Source organism: Oncorhynchus mykiss, chromosome 17, assembly GCF_013265735.2.
Source record: "Oncorhynchus mykiss isolate Arlee chromosome 17, USDA_OmykA_1.1, whole genome shotgun sequence".
Lineage (NCBI taxonomy): Eukaryota > Metazoa > Chordata > Actinopteri > Salmoniformes > Salmonidae > Oncorhynchus > Oncorhynchus mykiss.
In genome coordinates, this window is record NC_048581.1 from 61,050,476 (window position 1) to 61,064,545 (window position 14,070).

General features: G+C 42.6%; 1 protein-coding gene across 3 annotated transcripts in view; it reads left to right on the forward strand.

Moving 5' to 3' along the window:
- The first annotated feature begins 4,155 nt into the window (after positions 1-4,155).
- Positions 4,156-14,070, forward strand: part of LOC110494279 (sodium-coupled neutral amino acid transporter 3) — a 74,737-nt gene continuing 64,822 nt past the window's right edge. For all 3 annotated transcript variants that reach the window (XM_036950363.1, XM_036950364.1, XM_036950365.1), the window contains exon 1: positions 4,156-4,420. The gene's annotated coding sequence lies outside the window, so the exon portion shown is untranslated. The remainder of the gene's footprint in view (positions 4,421-14,070) is intronic.

A 14,070-nucleotide genomic window follows, 5' to 3' on the forward strand; every position in this document is an offset into this window, starting at 1 on the left:
ACTTCAGAAGACTTCTACTGCATCAACACAAACATACTTCAGATGACCATCCTGAACAGGATATAAGATTCTTCACATCAAAGCCTGATCTAATAGAAATATATTGAGGATTTGTGAGATTGTGGTGTCTGGTATGTCTTTGAGCCTCGATCTCTTTCAAACATCGATGTTTAATTTCAGTTCCACCCCCACCTTCCTCTCTCTTGGGGCCTCGTCCCTCTGTGTCTGGGGCTCTCATGGAGAGGCACCTGGTGTCTCCCTTCGCGGAATTCCTCCTGCAGAGAGGAACAATGCTCAGGGGTTCTTTGTTTCCAGCAGAGCGTCTGTGCACCACGGCACAGGTTCTCTAATGGGGGGGGGCTGGTGTTCCGGGTGTGTGTTTATGTGTGTGTGTTTGTGTGCGAGAGGGGGTGCTCTGTGAAGTTGTCCTGTGAACTTTCTCTGTCGCTTGAAGTCATGAGGAAATAACAAACAACACTTCAGTGGTATGACAGATGTCTCCTGTTGATGAACACTTCAGAGACTCGCTGATTACACCGGCTGGCTGTACAGCAGCATTATGTAACAGCCACAAATGCTGCATGTCAATTTAAACTGCTGCTGTCTATTGGTGCCACTCCAATAGATCTCCTGGATGATTCAGTTGGCCATGCTAGTATGACAGTTATTTTACCAGAAATGAGCCCAGCTGACTTTTTGGCTGAGATCTCAGACACTGTAGTGAATCAGGTAGTTGGGGGTTTTGAGGGCATCTGACTAAACTAAAATCCCCCAGTAATTACTGCCTGTATGTGTCTCTGTGTTTGTGTTTGATTGTCACCGCCACAGAGTTCGAAAGTTCACACCATATCAACCTCTGGATGATGACACAGCCTTCACGGATCTCGCACTGATGATGTCAGTCATTCCACTGCTGCAAATACACACAGGCAATATGTGTGTTTGTTTGTGAGAAGACATGCACGAAGCACAGTGAACATTTGAGGACACTTGCTCTAAAGTGGTCCTCAAAATACAAAACCACCATTCACAGTCAGCAACATAGTGCTGTGGAAACACCCTGTGGATATTCTTGAAATGCACAACTATTACAGCTGTGCTCCAGTTTTATTCTTGATGACTCAGATGACTTTACATTCCCACACTGATTGCTCAATTGTCGGGCATGAAAATGATGTGAGATCTTATCTCGACATGCTTCGTTTTAATCTCTATTCCTAGAACAAATCAAAGTGCTAGTCAGTAGGGAGTTTACCTAGAGCAACTCATGTTAGATGTTCTACATACTGCAGTCTCACTGAGCTCCTTTGAGACCAAATTTGGCTTGATTATTAAAATCACTAAGACGATGGAAATTAAATGGGAATCCAGCCAGTGTTGCAATGGAATTTAGTGAGGGATTTACGCAAGGCTGCCTCACTTGAGGAAAACAGGAGACCTTGACGAGCAGATCAGAACTAGATGGGGCCTCCGATACAGTAGACTCTTCATGGTGTATGCTTCTATGCCAACTGGGAATATCAGAAGCTTTAGAGTGGTTTGTCAATCATATTTATAATTGATAGTGGTCATATACTGTCCATCATAAATGTACTTTGCCTCTTAGGGTCACCATATTACACCCCCCCATGCCACCAGATTAAGAGAGATCACTAACTGGTCTCCATGGACCAACAGGGCAACCAACCACAGTGGGTCATTGACAGTTAAGGGATGACTGAGTCTGTAAAGGCACCATCGCGGAGATGTAATCACAGAATGTCATGAAACAGAATAAACACATAAAGGTTTGACTTTCATCATTTGATTTCTAAGTAGAAAAGCTTTTTGATTATTCCATGTAATGACCCTGGCCAACAGAGTCAGCATTCGAGGTACTTTCTTCAGACACCTATATGACTCACATCCTCATTCCCGCAGGCAGTGTGTCAAGTGTCATCAGTGTTAGCGCCTCTGATATCCAGCACCTGTCACAAGCCTTTGGTGATTCACTGGAACAACTGCTGACTTCCTATAGCATTCCACATTATTCTTATATCATGATCTACTCCCTCATTTCAGTAAAGAAATACATTTGCACACTCATTTCTAAAATATTCCCTCTGTTATTTGTGAGGTGCCTGCTAAACAGGAAGAAGTGCTGATGTTTCACTGTATAGTGACATCAAACATTACTCACAATATGGTGAGTCTCTCTCATTCATATGGCCTGTTGTTTATGAAAACAAAGTGAATGGCAATCATCCCCCGACAGACAAAACCAGGGGGGCCTGAAACATTGACCTTAATTGGGTTTGATCGTAACATTTCCCAACATAACTCAGCCAATTGATTGGGTGTAGTGATCTGTGAGGGCATCCTTTTCTTTCTCTGGCCCCATTATGTGCTGGAGGTAGAGGGTTTCTAGGCCCTGTGTTCATGTCCATCTCCATAGGCCACAGACACACAGGCTTGACTGGACATGCAGACGCAGCCCAAACAGACTAAGGGCCGTTTTGACGTTGTCATTGCACAAGACAGCCTGTCAAAGGTCTCTTCTTGAGGTATTTGCCCATTCAAATCCTAAACAATGGACCGTCGCTGTCATATGAGCTTTTCAGTAAAGAGTGCTATCATGGGAACATCTGATATGCAATTGAGCTACTCTAATTAGGTAAACAGGAATAGTATACCTCGTTTTGCCAATAGCTCTCGGTCTCTCTCTGTCTCTCTCTGTCTATATGCAGTGGCGATTGAGCCTCGGGGTGAGGTTATGGCTTGGAAAGCGATTAATACATTGGCCATGGATATAGTAGCCCCTCAAAATGTTATACATCAGGGATTTTTCATAATGATGTAAACCCTAACTTTTGTGCTTGTAGAGTCTCTCTGCAGTAGTATCACCTTGTGAAGGAGACAGCTGTGAAGTCACGCACAGCAGGAGAAACCAGGAGAGCCGGCACGCACTCACGTACACACACACACTTGGATGATTCTGCTGGAAGGAAATATCCACATCTTCAAGGACCAGTTACCAGGTGTCCCCTTCATTGTTCCTGTCTGATTTATCTTTCTTCATTTCCTGATAAGCCAAATAAAAGCGACAACCATAGTGTATCTATTGTGTGAGTATATTTCAAGTGTCCAAATGTAGGCTAAAGGTCGAACAGTTCCCAATGGATACAACATCTCTAATGAGAGACAGAACTGTGTCACAGTGTACATCTGCTCTGGTTCTCCACTGACCTTTGAGCTGTGCACACTGCCTGCGCCTCCATGGCCCTTCCTCACTAGGTAATCAATCCCCACCGGGCCCCCTTGGAACAGCTGCTAGGCTTCTAGATTCCAGAGGTGAAATGTCTCCTGCACTTCACACTAGGCCTGCAGTCCTCTGACGACTTCAAAGGCGATGGAGTGGCCCATCCATATAGAAGAGACACCAGAGGAATAAAGCTTGTTTGAGCATGGTATTTGTAGGCTATGTGTAGTGCACGAGCGAGTAAAATATCGCAGCTGTAATTCTGGTGTCCATAGAGTCATGTGTCCCTACTCCAATTAATCATTCACACACTGAATGTATCCTATACCCGTGATGATGAGTCTGTGAGCCTTTGTAGATAAATGCCAGAGCATCACAATCCTCATCCTATTCATAAGCTGACAGTCAATGACCCAGAAATGGTGTGTGTAAAAAAAGAGAAACTTGAAACCTGCTTCTGCATGGCATCACTGTGGAAGCTGCTTCAAAGCAGGTCACTGCAAGTGGCGACTCATTTCGCCTTGAACAGGAATGAAAGGGCCAAATAAACGACAATACTTTTAAACGAAAACACTGTCTATTTTGTGTGATATGCTCCCTTCCATATTATTGGGTAAATTGTCTATGCTCTATGATAGTTATTTAATCATGCATCTTTTGTCTTAAGTCTACACGTTGAGAAAATATAAATGTTTGTTTAATACCAAACAATCATTACAAATATGGTGCAACAGGCAATCATGGATATAATGATTTCTGCATAGTTTATTCAACGTAAAATTAAAGTGAAGAACGAAGAAATGTAAGCTGCCATGTAACAGACTAGTACATGTAATTTTGTTGCGCTCCAAGAGAGCGCGTGCCGCGTGAAAAAACGCTCCACGCGCGCTCTGGAACCGCACAATAGAACCAATTGATTGGAGGTTGCATGCAGTAGGCGGAACCTGGACACGCTCAACATCCCACATTCAATAGATTATGAGCTACATTTTTATAGTGAACACATTACATTTACACAGCAATTGAGAAGGAGCGCACACGGATCTCATAAAATATTGATTGCCGTATAACAGGTAACGGAGTGAAGAGCCACAAGACAAAGAAAAAACAGCAAAGAAGCAGATGCAAGATTCGTGTGGAGATATTCGGACTGAGTTCACATTGGCACACTAGTTATCTCTGGTAAGAGTATTATTCACCGTCAATATTCAGTGCAATGTCTTTACATAGTCGGCTATTCATCCCTTCATTCCCTTTGTGGTCGACTGAAACCATATCCAATATGGCTATCAGACAGTTTTATAGAATAGTGTTGCCATCAAGAGTCATGGCATGCATTGTAGCTCGAATAAAAATAATACTGTGAATTTATTTCGGAAATTTAAGACAGCCTATCTTCTCGAGTTAATTTCTCATAACGAATACTGTTACATTATAGTTACGTTGTTACATTATTGTTAAATTGGTGTTATATATGACTGAAGTAACGGGTCTCAGTGAGCGCTGATCCAGTTGATAACTTGAACTGCACTCTGGTCTGGTCATATCTTGGTCATCTACAATTTCACAAAGTAATTTAAGTAAAACAATGTTACTGGTCCTCTAGAGTAGGCTAGACTATACTCACCGTCAGTTTATGTTACTATCCAGCATGTGGTGTATTTGCCACAGTTCTTCAACATCTCTATAGATTCTTGGGCATTCTAATTAATGTGTTATCCCCCTTTTCGCTTAACACTTAAACGTGGCATATATACTACACTGAACAAAAATATAAATATAACATGTAAAGTGTTGGTCCCATGTTTCATGAGCTGAAATAAAATATCCCAGAAATGTTTCATGTGCACAAAAAGTGTATTTCTCTCACATTTTCTGCACAAATTTGTTTACATCCCTGTTAGTGAGCATTTCTTCTTTGCCAAGATAATCCACCCACCTGACAAGTGTGGCATATCAGAAGCTGATTAAACAGCATGATCATTACACATGTGCACCTTGTGCTGGGGTTAATAACATTGTGCAGTTTTGTCACACAACACAATGCACAGATCAAGTTTTGAGGGAGTGTGTAATTGGCATGCTGACTGCAGGAATGCCCACCAGAGCTGTTGTCAGATATTTTTATGTTAATTTCTCTACCATAAGCTGACTCCAATGTTGTTTTAGGCATTTGGCAGCACGTCCAACCGGCCTCACAACCGCAAACCATGTGTATGCCATTGTGTGGGTGAGTGGTTTGCTGATGTCAACGTTGTAAACAGTCTGCCCCATGGTGGAGGTGGGGTTATGGTATGGGCAGGTACAAGCTATGGACAATGAACACAATTGCATTTTATCGAAGGCAATTTAAATGCACAGAGATACACTGACGAGATCCTGAGCCCCATTGTTGTGCCGTTCATCTGCCGCAATCACCTCATGTTTCAGTATGATCATATCATGCACAACCCCATGTCGCAAGGATCTGGACACAATTCCTGAAAGCTGAACATTTCCATAGTCTTTCATGGCCTGCATACTCACCAGACATGTCACCCATTGAGCCTGTTTGGGATGCTCTGGATCGACGTGTACGACAGTGTGTTCCAGTTCCCACTAAAATATCCAGCAACTTCACACAGCCATTGAAGATGAGTGGGACAACATTCCACAGGCCACAACCAACAGCCTGATCAACTGAATGTGAAGGAGATGTGTCGCGCTGCATGAGGCAAATGGTGGTCACACCAGATACTGACTGGTTTTCTGATCAGATGCATATTTGCATTCCCAGTCATGTGAAATCCATATATAAGGGCCTAATGAATTTATTTCAATTGACACATTTCCTTATATGAACTGTAACTCAGTAAAATCTTTGAAATTGTTGCATGTTGCGTTTATATTTTTTGTTCAGTAAATCATAGGCCTAACTGTGTTATCATATAGGCTAGTCCAATATTGTTTTCATTTGCCCTTTGAAAATCAGACCCCTTTAGTTCCAAATGCCTCAAGTGACAAAGGCTATAGTGCATTTAGAAGCAAGTTTCTATCTAGTATGTTGGGTTGTTGTATGTAGGCCTACACCCCCACACACTAATTCTGTGTCACTCTGCACTAGACAGGTAACAAGCATTCCTAGAGACACCTGGGTTGCTGAGAATCTGCAGAGTGCAGAGCCCCTTCTGTGGGCTATTTGTAGGGAGGGCAGCAGTTGAGACTATTGTGTCTGCTGGAGCTGACAGGAGGGAGCAGGTGAGATTTCCTGTTCTGTCAGCCTGTCAGGACTGTACTGTTGATATATTGAATGAGCGCTGGCCTGTCAGTGAGTCGTGCTCTGGCTCACTCTCTCCCTTCAAACCTCCACCCCCATTCCAGAGCACTGGTTCACAGTTAGATTGGACTGAGGCTCCAGCCGGAGCTGTGTGCTCTGAACTGCAGAATCACACAAGTGTGTTTTATGGAAGGTATTTTTTGAGTGAGTGTAACTTAGCATATATTTTTATCGTAGACTTATGGGTTGAGGTTTGATTTTCATCCTTTGAGTGTCATGTCTGACTGAACATGACTCTGTGTATCTCAGCAATACAGGCAGCAGTCAGTGGGTTTGTTCAGAGCTAGTGAGAGAGATACAAGTGTAATCGTTTTCTCATTGAGCCATTATCCATGTGAAATTACTCTTGGCCGACGAGTTCTTTTCAACTTATTTGATATACAGTACCAGTCAAAAGTTTGGATACACCTTCTCATTCCAGATTTTTTATTTATTTCTACTATTTTCTACATTCTACATCAAAACTATGAAATAACACAACCAAAAAGTGTTAAACAAATCAAAATATATTTTATATTTGAGATTCTTCAAAGTAGCCAACCTTTTCCTTGATGACAACTTTGCCCACTGTTGGCATTCTCTCAACCAGCTTCATGAGGTAGTCACCTGGAATACATTTCAATTAACAGGTGTGCCTTGTTAATTTGTGGAATTGTTTTCCTTAATGCGATTGAACCAATCAGTTGTGTTGTGACATGGTAGGGGTGGTTTACAGTCGATAGCCCTATTTGGTCAGTCAATGCAGACAATTTCAAGAACTTTGAAAGATTCTTCAAGTAGAGTCGCAAACAAACATCAAGCGCTATTATGAAACTGGCTCTCATGAGGACCGCCACAGGAAAGGAAGAGTTACCTCTGCTGCAGAGGATAAGTTCATTAGAGTTAACTGCACCTCAGAAATTGCAACCCAAATATATGCTTCACAGACTTCAAGTAGACATCTCAACATCAACTGTTCAGAGAAGACAGCGTGACTCAGGCCTTCATGGTCGAATTGCTGAAAACAAACTACTACTAAATAACATCAATAAGAGACTTGCTTGGTCCAAGAAAAACGAGCAATGGACATTAGACCGGTGGAAATCTGTCCTTTGGTCTGATGAGTCCAAATTAGATATTTGGTTCCAACCACCGTGTCTTTGTGAGACGCAGAGTAGGTGAACGGGTGATCTCTGCATGTGTGGTTTTCACCCTGAAATATGGTGGTGTGATGGTGCTTTGCTGGTGACACTGATTTATTTAGAATTCAAGGAACACTTAACCAGCATTGCTACCACAGCATTCTGCAGCAATACGCCATCCCATCTGGTTTGTGCTTAGTGGGACTATCATTTGTTTTTCAAACAGGACAATGACCCAACACTAAGGGCTATTTGAACAAGGAGAGTGACGGAGTGCTGCATCAGATGACCTGGCCTCCACAATCACCCGACCTCAACCCAATTGAGATGGTTTGGGATGAGTTGGACGGCAGTGTGAAAGAAAAGCAGCCGAGTGCTCAGCATATGTGGGAACTCCTTCAAGACTGTTGTAAAAGCATTCCAGGTGAAGCTGGTTAAGAGAATGGCAAGTGTACAAAACTGTCATTAAGGTTAAGGGTGACTACTTCGAAGAAACTGAAATATATTTTGATTTGTTTAACACTTTTTTGGTTACTACATGATTCCATGTGTTATTTCATAGTTTGATGTATTCACAACTATTGTACAATGTAGAAAATAGTAAAAAATTAAGAAAAACCCTGGAATGAGTAAGTGTCCAAACATTTGACTGGTACTGTATGTGAAAACATCAAAAGTTGACATTTTAAAAACAGTGATTTTCAAAAAGATTCGCAGTGACATGGCCAGCAAGAAAATACCCTCCCTATGGCTAGAAACTTGATGCAAGTTTTGAAAATCAGTTTTACTTTTAATCCTACCCTGTGATGTCAGAATAATTTATTTAGTACCCTTATGTTTAATAAGATAATAGAAACACACTGTTTTCACATGTAAACACTGGTATGGTGCTGGAGAAAATTAATTAAAGGTTGAAAAGTGGCATAATTGCCTTGTAGAAAAGGAGGACTGTATTAAGGAGCGTTTGACTAGTTCAGAGTTCAAAGTGCCACATTGGCGCAGGGAGAAGAATGCAGATGAAGCAGGAATCCAAATAGTAGGGTTTTATTGCACACAAACACAGGAGCACATGGGGAAAGGTGGTCAGATGTGGTTTACGAGGGAAATACAAACACATGCTAACATACACGCATGACTGACACGTGCAAAAGGGATAAATAACACATGCATCTCACATGCTGGACTGACAGGAAATTGTACTAAGTAATTTGGCAGCGGAATATAAACTTTAACATCAACTAAAAATGATCTGAATGTTAACAGTTATACATATTCTTTAATAATGAAAGGTACTCACTTGTCAGTCACAAGCACACACACACACACACACACACACACACACACACACACACACACACACACACACACACACACACACACACACACACACACACACACACACACACACACACACACACACACACACACACACAACATAAAAAGGAAAACAAGTTGGCTGCCCCATGTATTCATCAACAGGAATAAGAACGACTGGAGGGAGGAACTGCTGCTTAAATGGTCAAGGGTGTTCATGAGCAGAGTGGAGTCAGGTGAGATGAGTGGCAAAGGAGGTGCATGGCCAGAGTAGAGTTAAAACCTGGTTTCTGTCTTTAGCCTTTGTAACATGCCTTTTAAGTCCATTTGGTTTGTGCTGTTCATGTAATCCGGTCATTTAGTAATACGTTAAAACGTATATAGTTAAACATTTGACATTAATTTACAATATTAGGAGCAGTCTCAAAGTACTGAGGGACTGTATTGTGCATATCGATTTGCATAACTTCCAAAGTTCCAATGCATTCCCATAGCATAGCCAACTGGCACTATTTTATTTTCCTTACAAAAAAACGAATCTGATTTCAGTCACATTTTCTTTTCCACTTCTATAATGGTAATCTTGACGGTTCAATACAGGAGGGTGGGAGGCTAGCTCGCTTTAAGGGGTGAATTGGAACAAAAACACAGACCTAAGGCACATTTCGGGGGTAAAAGGAGCCTCGAAGGGCACTACATTAGCCTCTTGAAAGCTCCTTGTATAATCTTCTCTATGGTGTGTGAGAGTCAATGGCCTGGTAAGTAGGTAGAGGGGTTCACTTTATTCCTACATTATTGGATCAAAGAATATTATCCATTTGTAATATATACCCCTCCTGCCTACAGGTATTGCTTTACCTCGGCTGGAATGACAAGTCAACGTGAAGTGAATTAGATTTTACATTTTTGAACTCACAATGCAGTGAGGGAAGACTAAGCTCCCCTGCAGCGATTTGAGCCCCAGATACTTTTTGATGCTGTGATTTGCTGTCACTCTGAAATAATGAAATTATGGGACATCAACTTCAACAACTTGTTTTTTTGCACTCAACACTTTCACCTTAATATGATGGTTACTTGTAGCTAAGTCAGAAATTTGGGTTTGAAATGACATTGGACAGCTTTACGATTGATGTGGTTATTACATGTCTTGTAACTTTATTCACTTTTGTTTCCCCACATAGCTGAATCCAGCCACTGCTTACTATGTGCTCCTGTTCAACACAATTTCAAAGTATATCAGAATGATAAGGAACACCTCAGGGCAATAACCTAGTATGTATGATCAGACACAGTAGTCCAGATGAATTGGAGAAACCTCAGGCATGAAAGCCAAACTCTTTTTGAAGTACTGTTTGTACATTGAAGTACTTTGTAAAACCGGGACTGGGATGGGAAAAATGACCTGTAGTCTCTTAAATTGTCTAAACTACCAAGGCTAAGGAGTTAGAAGGTAGTTAGAAAATACTTTTTGGCTGACCAGTTTGAAGCAGGTAAAGTGATCTTTTTTTCTGGAAATGACTCAAAGATCTTTGGCCATCTTTGAACAGTTTTAAAACAGGGCTTAAAACTCATTATTTCACTAAGTCTTAGAAATCCCAGCACTCACACACTTTTAGATTGGCTGGAGAGAAAGTGATGAAAAGTGAGAATGCCTCCAGGTCCACCACACAATTCCATAATTTCTATTACATAAAATTATTTAATATTCTTCTGTTGGACTTCTACACCACTGCATCGGTAAAGCTCATGTGTCTGTCTCATGTGTCTGTCACAAGTTAAGTCACAATTTAACATCCATGAGCTCAGTGTTTGCGGGCTCGTGGAAGATATCTCAGAGGAAGTGCTTAAGGGAGAGCATTGATGGAGGACACCCAGAGTCATGCTCCATAACTCAGCATTGATCAGAGTGTCATTAGGCACGGGATGCAGGGCTATAACTAGAAGTAGGCCAGACTCCGAGACATGCCCTTACCCCTCTACTATCTCAATGGCTTCACTGTGACATCAGCAGCAGGGGTGAGGAGAGGTACTAATCTATTTAGAACAGCTGCTTGGGAACACAGCCCTCACATTGGACAGGATTCACTTCCTGGAATGTCAGGAATCAGGATGTGACTTTAAACGTTTTGAATTTGTTACCCTCAGCAGAGCCAGATCCCTCTATTTCTTTTTCCAAATAGAAAGGTCTGAGCCGAGCCAGAGCTTTGTTTTGGGTTTTAAGTTAGAGGTATGGCACACATCTCTCATTTTGTGAAGTCCTGGTAGTTATCTCAGCTGTTTTGTGGAACTATAAATGCTTTTGAAATAATTTAACCTAAAACCATTGGCAACATGTGCTCACAAGTCCTATAACAGCGGGGTTAGCCTAGCCCTAGACCCATTTGGTACGATGGCATGTGATGTAGTCGGGTCCTCGGCGCTGAACCATAGTGGAGGCCCATCACTGGGAGTTGTATTTCCAGCTGGATGGTTTCCCCAGTGATGATCTCTCTCCTCGTCCACGTGATGAAGAGAATATAGAGGGAGAGAAGAGAAGATAGGGCTGGGGAGCCAGGAGAGGATGCTTTTTTTTGTCTGGGACCACGTCTATGATTTGGGTGGCTGGACAATTTTTAGGCTTTGACAATTTTTAGGGCCTTCCTCTGACACCGCCTGGAATAAAGGTCCTGGATGGCAGGGAGCTTCGGTCTCAGTGATGTACTGGGCCATACACACTACCCTCTGTAGCACCTTGTGGACGGATTCCAAGCAAAATGTTGACACCTGCTCGTCAAACATCTCATTCCAAAATCATGGGCATTAATATATTGGTCCCCCAGTTGCTGCTATAACAGCCTCCACTCTACTGGGAAGGCTTTCCACTAGATTTTGGAACATTGCTGCGTGGATTTGCTTCCATTCAGCCACAAGCATTAGTGAGGTCGGGCGCTGATGTTCGGCGATTAGGCCTGGCTCGCAGTCAACATTCCATTACATCCCAAAGGTGTTCAATGGGGTTGAGGTTAGGGCTCTGTGCAGGCCAGTCAAGTTCTTCCACATCGATATCGACAAACAATTTCTTTATGGACCTCGCTTTGTGCACGGGGACATTGTCATGCTGGAACAAGAAAGGGCCTTCCCCAAACTGTTGCCACAAATTGGAAGCACATAATCGTCTAGAATGTCATTGTATGCTGTAGTGTTACGATTTCCCTTCACTGGTTCAGCCCGAACCATGAAAAACAGCCCCAGACCATTATTCCTCCACCAAATTTTACAGTTGGCACTATGCATTCGGGCAGGTAGCGTTCTCCTGAAATCGGTTGAAACCCAGATTCGTCCTTCGGACTGCCAGATGGTGAAGCGTTTCCACTGCTCCAGAGTCCAATGGCGGCGAGCTTTACATCACTCCAGCCGACGCTTAGCATTGTGCATGGTGATCTTAGGCATAAGTGCGGCTGCTCTGCCATGGAAACCCATTTCATGAAGCTCCCGAAGAACAGTTATTGTGCTGACGTTGCTTCCAGAGGCAGTTTGGAACTCTGTAGTGAGTGCTGCAACCGAAGACACACGATTTTTACACGTTACCTGCTTCAGCACTGGGTGGTCCTGTTTTGTGAACTTGTGTGGCCTACCACTTCGCGGCTGAGCCGTTGCTGCTCTGAGCCTTTTCCACTTCACAATAACAGTACTTTGAGTTGACCGGAGCAGCTCTAGCAGGGCAGAAATTTGCTGAACTGATTTATTGGAAAGGTGGCATCCTTTGCAGGTGCCACGTTGAAATTCACTGAGATCTTCAGTAAGGCCATTTTACTGCCAATGTTTGTCTATGGAGATTGCATGGCTGTGTGCTAGATTTTATACACCTGTCAGCAACTGGTGTGGCTGAAATAGCCAAATCCACTAATAGTTTACCAAGCGATGAAGAAGCCAGTCAAGATGCATACAATGGTATAACTGTATAACTTTTTGAGGATCTGAAGGCCCGTGCCTAATCTTTTTATTCTCCTGAGGGGCAGAGGCATTGTCATGCCTTCTTCACGACTGTGTTGGTGTGTGTGGACCATGTTATTTAGTGATGTGGCACAAAGGAATTTGAAGCTCTCGACCCGCTCAATTACAGCCCCGTCGATATGGATCCGTTTCCTGTAGTCCGCGATCAGCTCCTTTGTCTTGCTGATGTTGAGGGAAAGGTTGTTATCCTGGCACCACACTGCCAGGTCACTGACCTCCTCCCTACAGGCTGTTTCATCGTCGTTGTTGATCATGACTACCACAGTTGTGTCGTCATAAAACGTAATGATGGTGTTGGAGTCATGCGTGACCACACAGTTGTGGGTGAACAGGGAGTACAGGAGGGGACTAAGCACGCACCCCTGAGGGCCCCCCATGTTGAGGGTCAAAGTGGCGGATTTGTTGTTGCCTACCCTCACCACCAGGGGGCAGCCTGCCTGGAAGTCCAGGATCCAGATGTGGAGGGAGGTGTTCATCCCCAGGGTCCTGAGGTTAGTGATGATCTTGGAGGACACTATGGTGTTGAACGCTGAGCTGAAGTCACTAACTGCGTTCTCACAACTCTACCTACATGTACATATTACCTCAATGACCTCGACTAACCGGTACCCCCGCACATTGACTCTATACCGGTGCCCCTTGTTTATAGCCTCGCTATTATTATTTTACTGCTGCTCTTCAATTATTTGTCACTTTTATTTATTTTTTTGTTGGTATTTATTTAAAACTGCATTGTTGGTTAAGGGCTTGTAAGTAAGCACAAATTGTAATGTATTCAAGGTTCAAAAAGGCTTCTAAAGTTTGTAACAAAAAATCTATCAACCCCTACAAACATTTATATTAGCTATAATCAACATAATAATTCATATTATCGGTTGCTGTAGGATTATTTTCCTGCTGTAGCAAACTGGCTCAAATTAAGATCTTACATCTGTATGCATGTTGGGTATAAATCTATGTAAGAAACCTAATATTTACTATATACTTGATCAGAAAGATAATATCCACAATCAGAGAGTACACACACAGTTATTGATATATGCTGTGGTGTATGTTGAGAGAGAGAGAGAGGAAGAGAGGGAGAG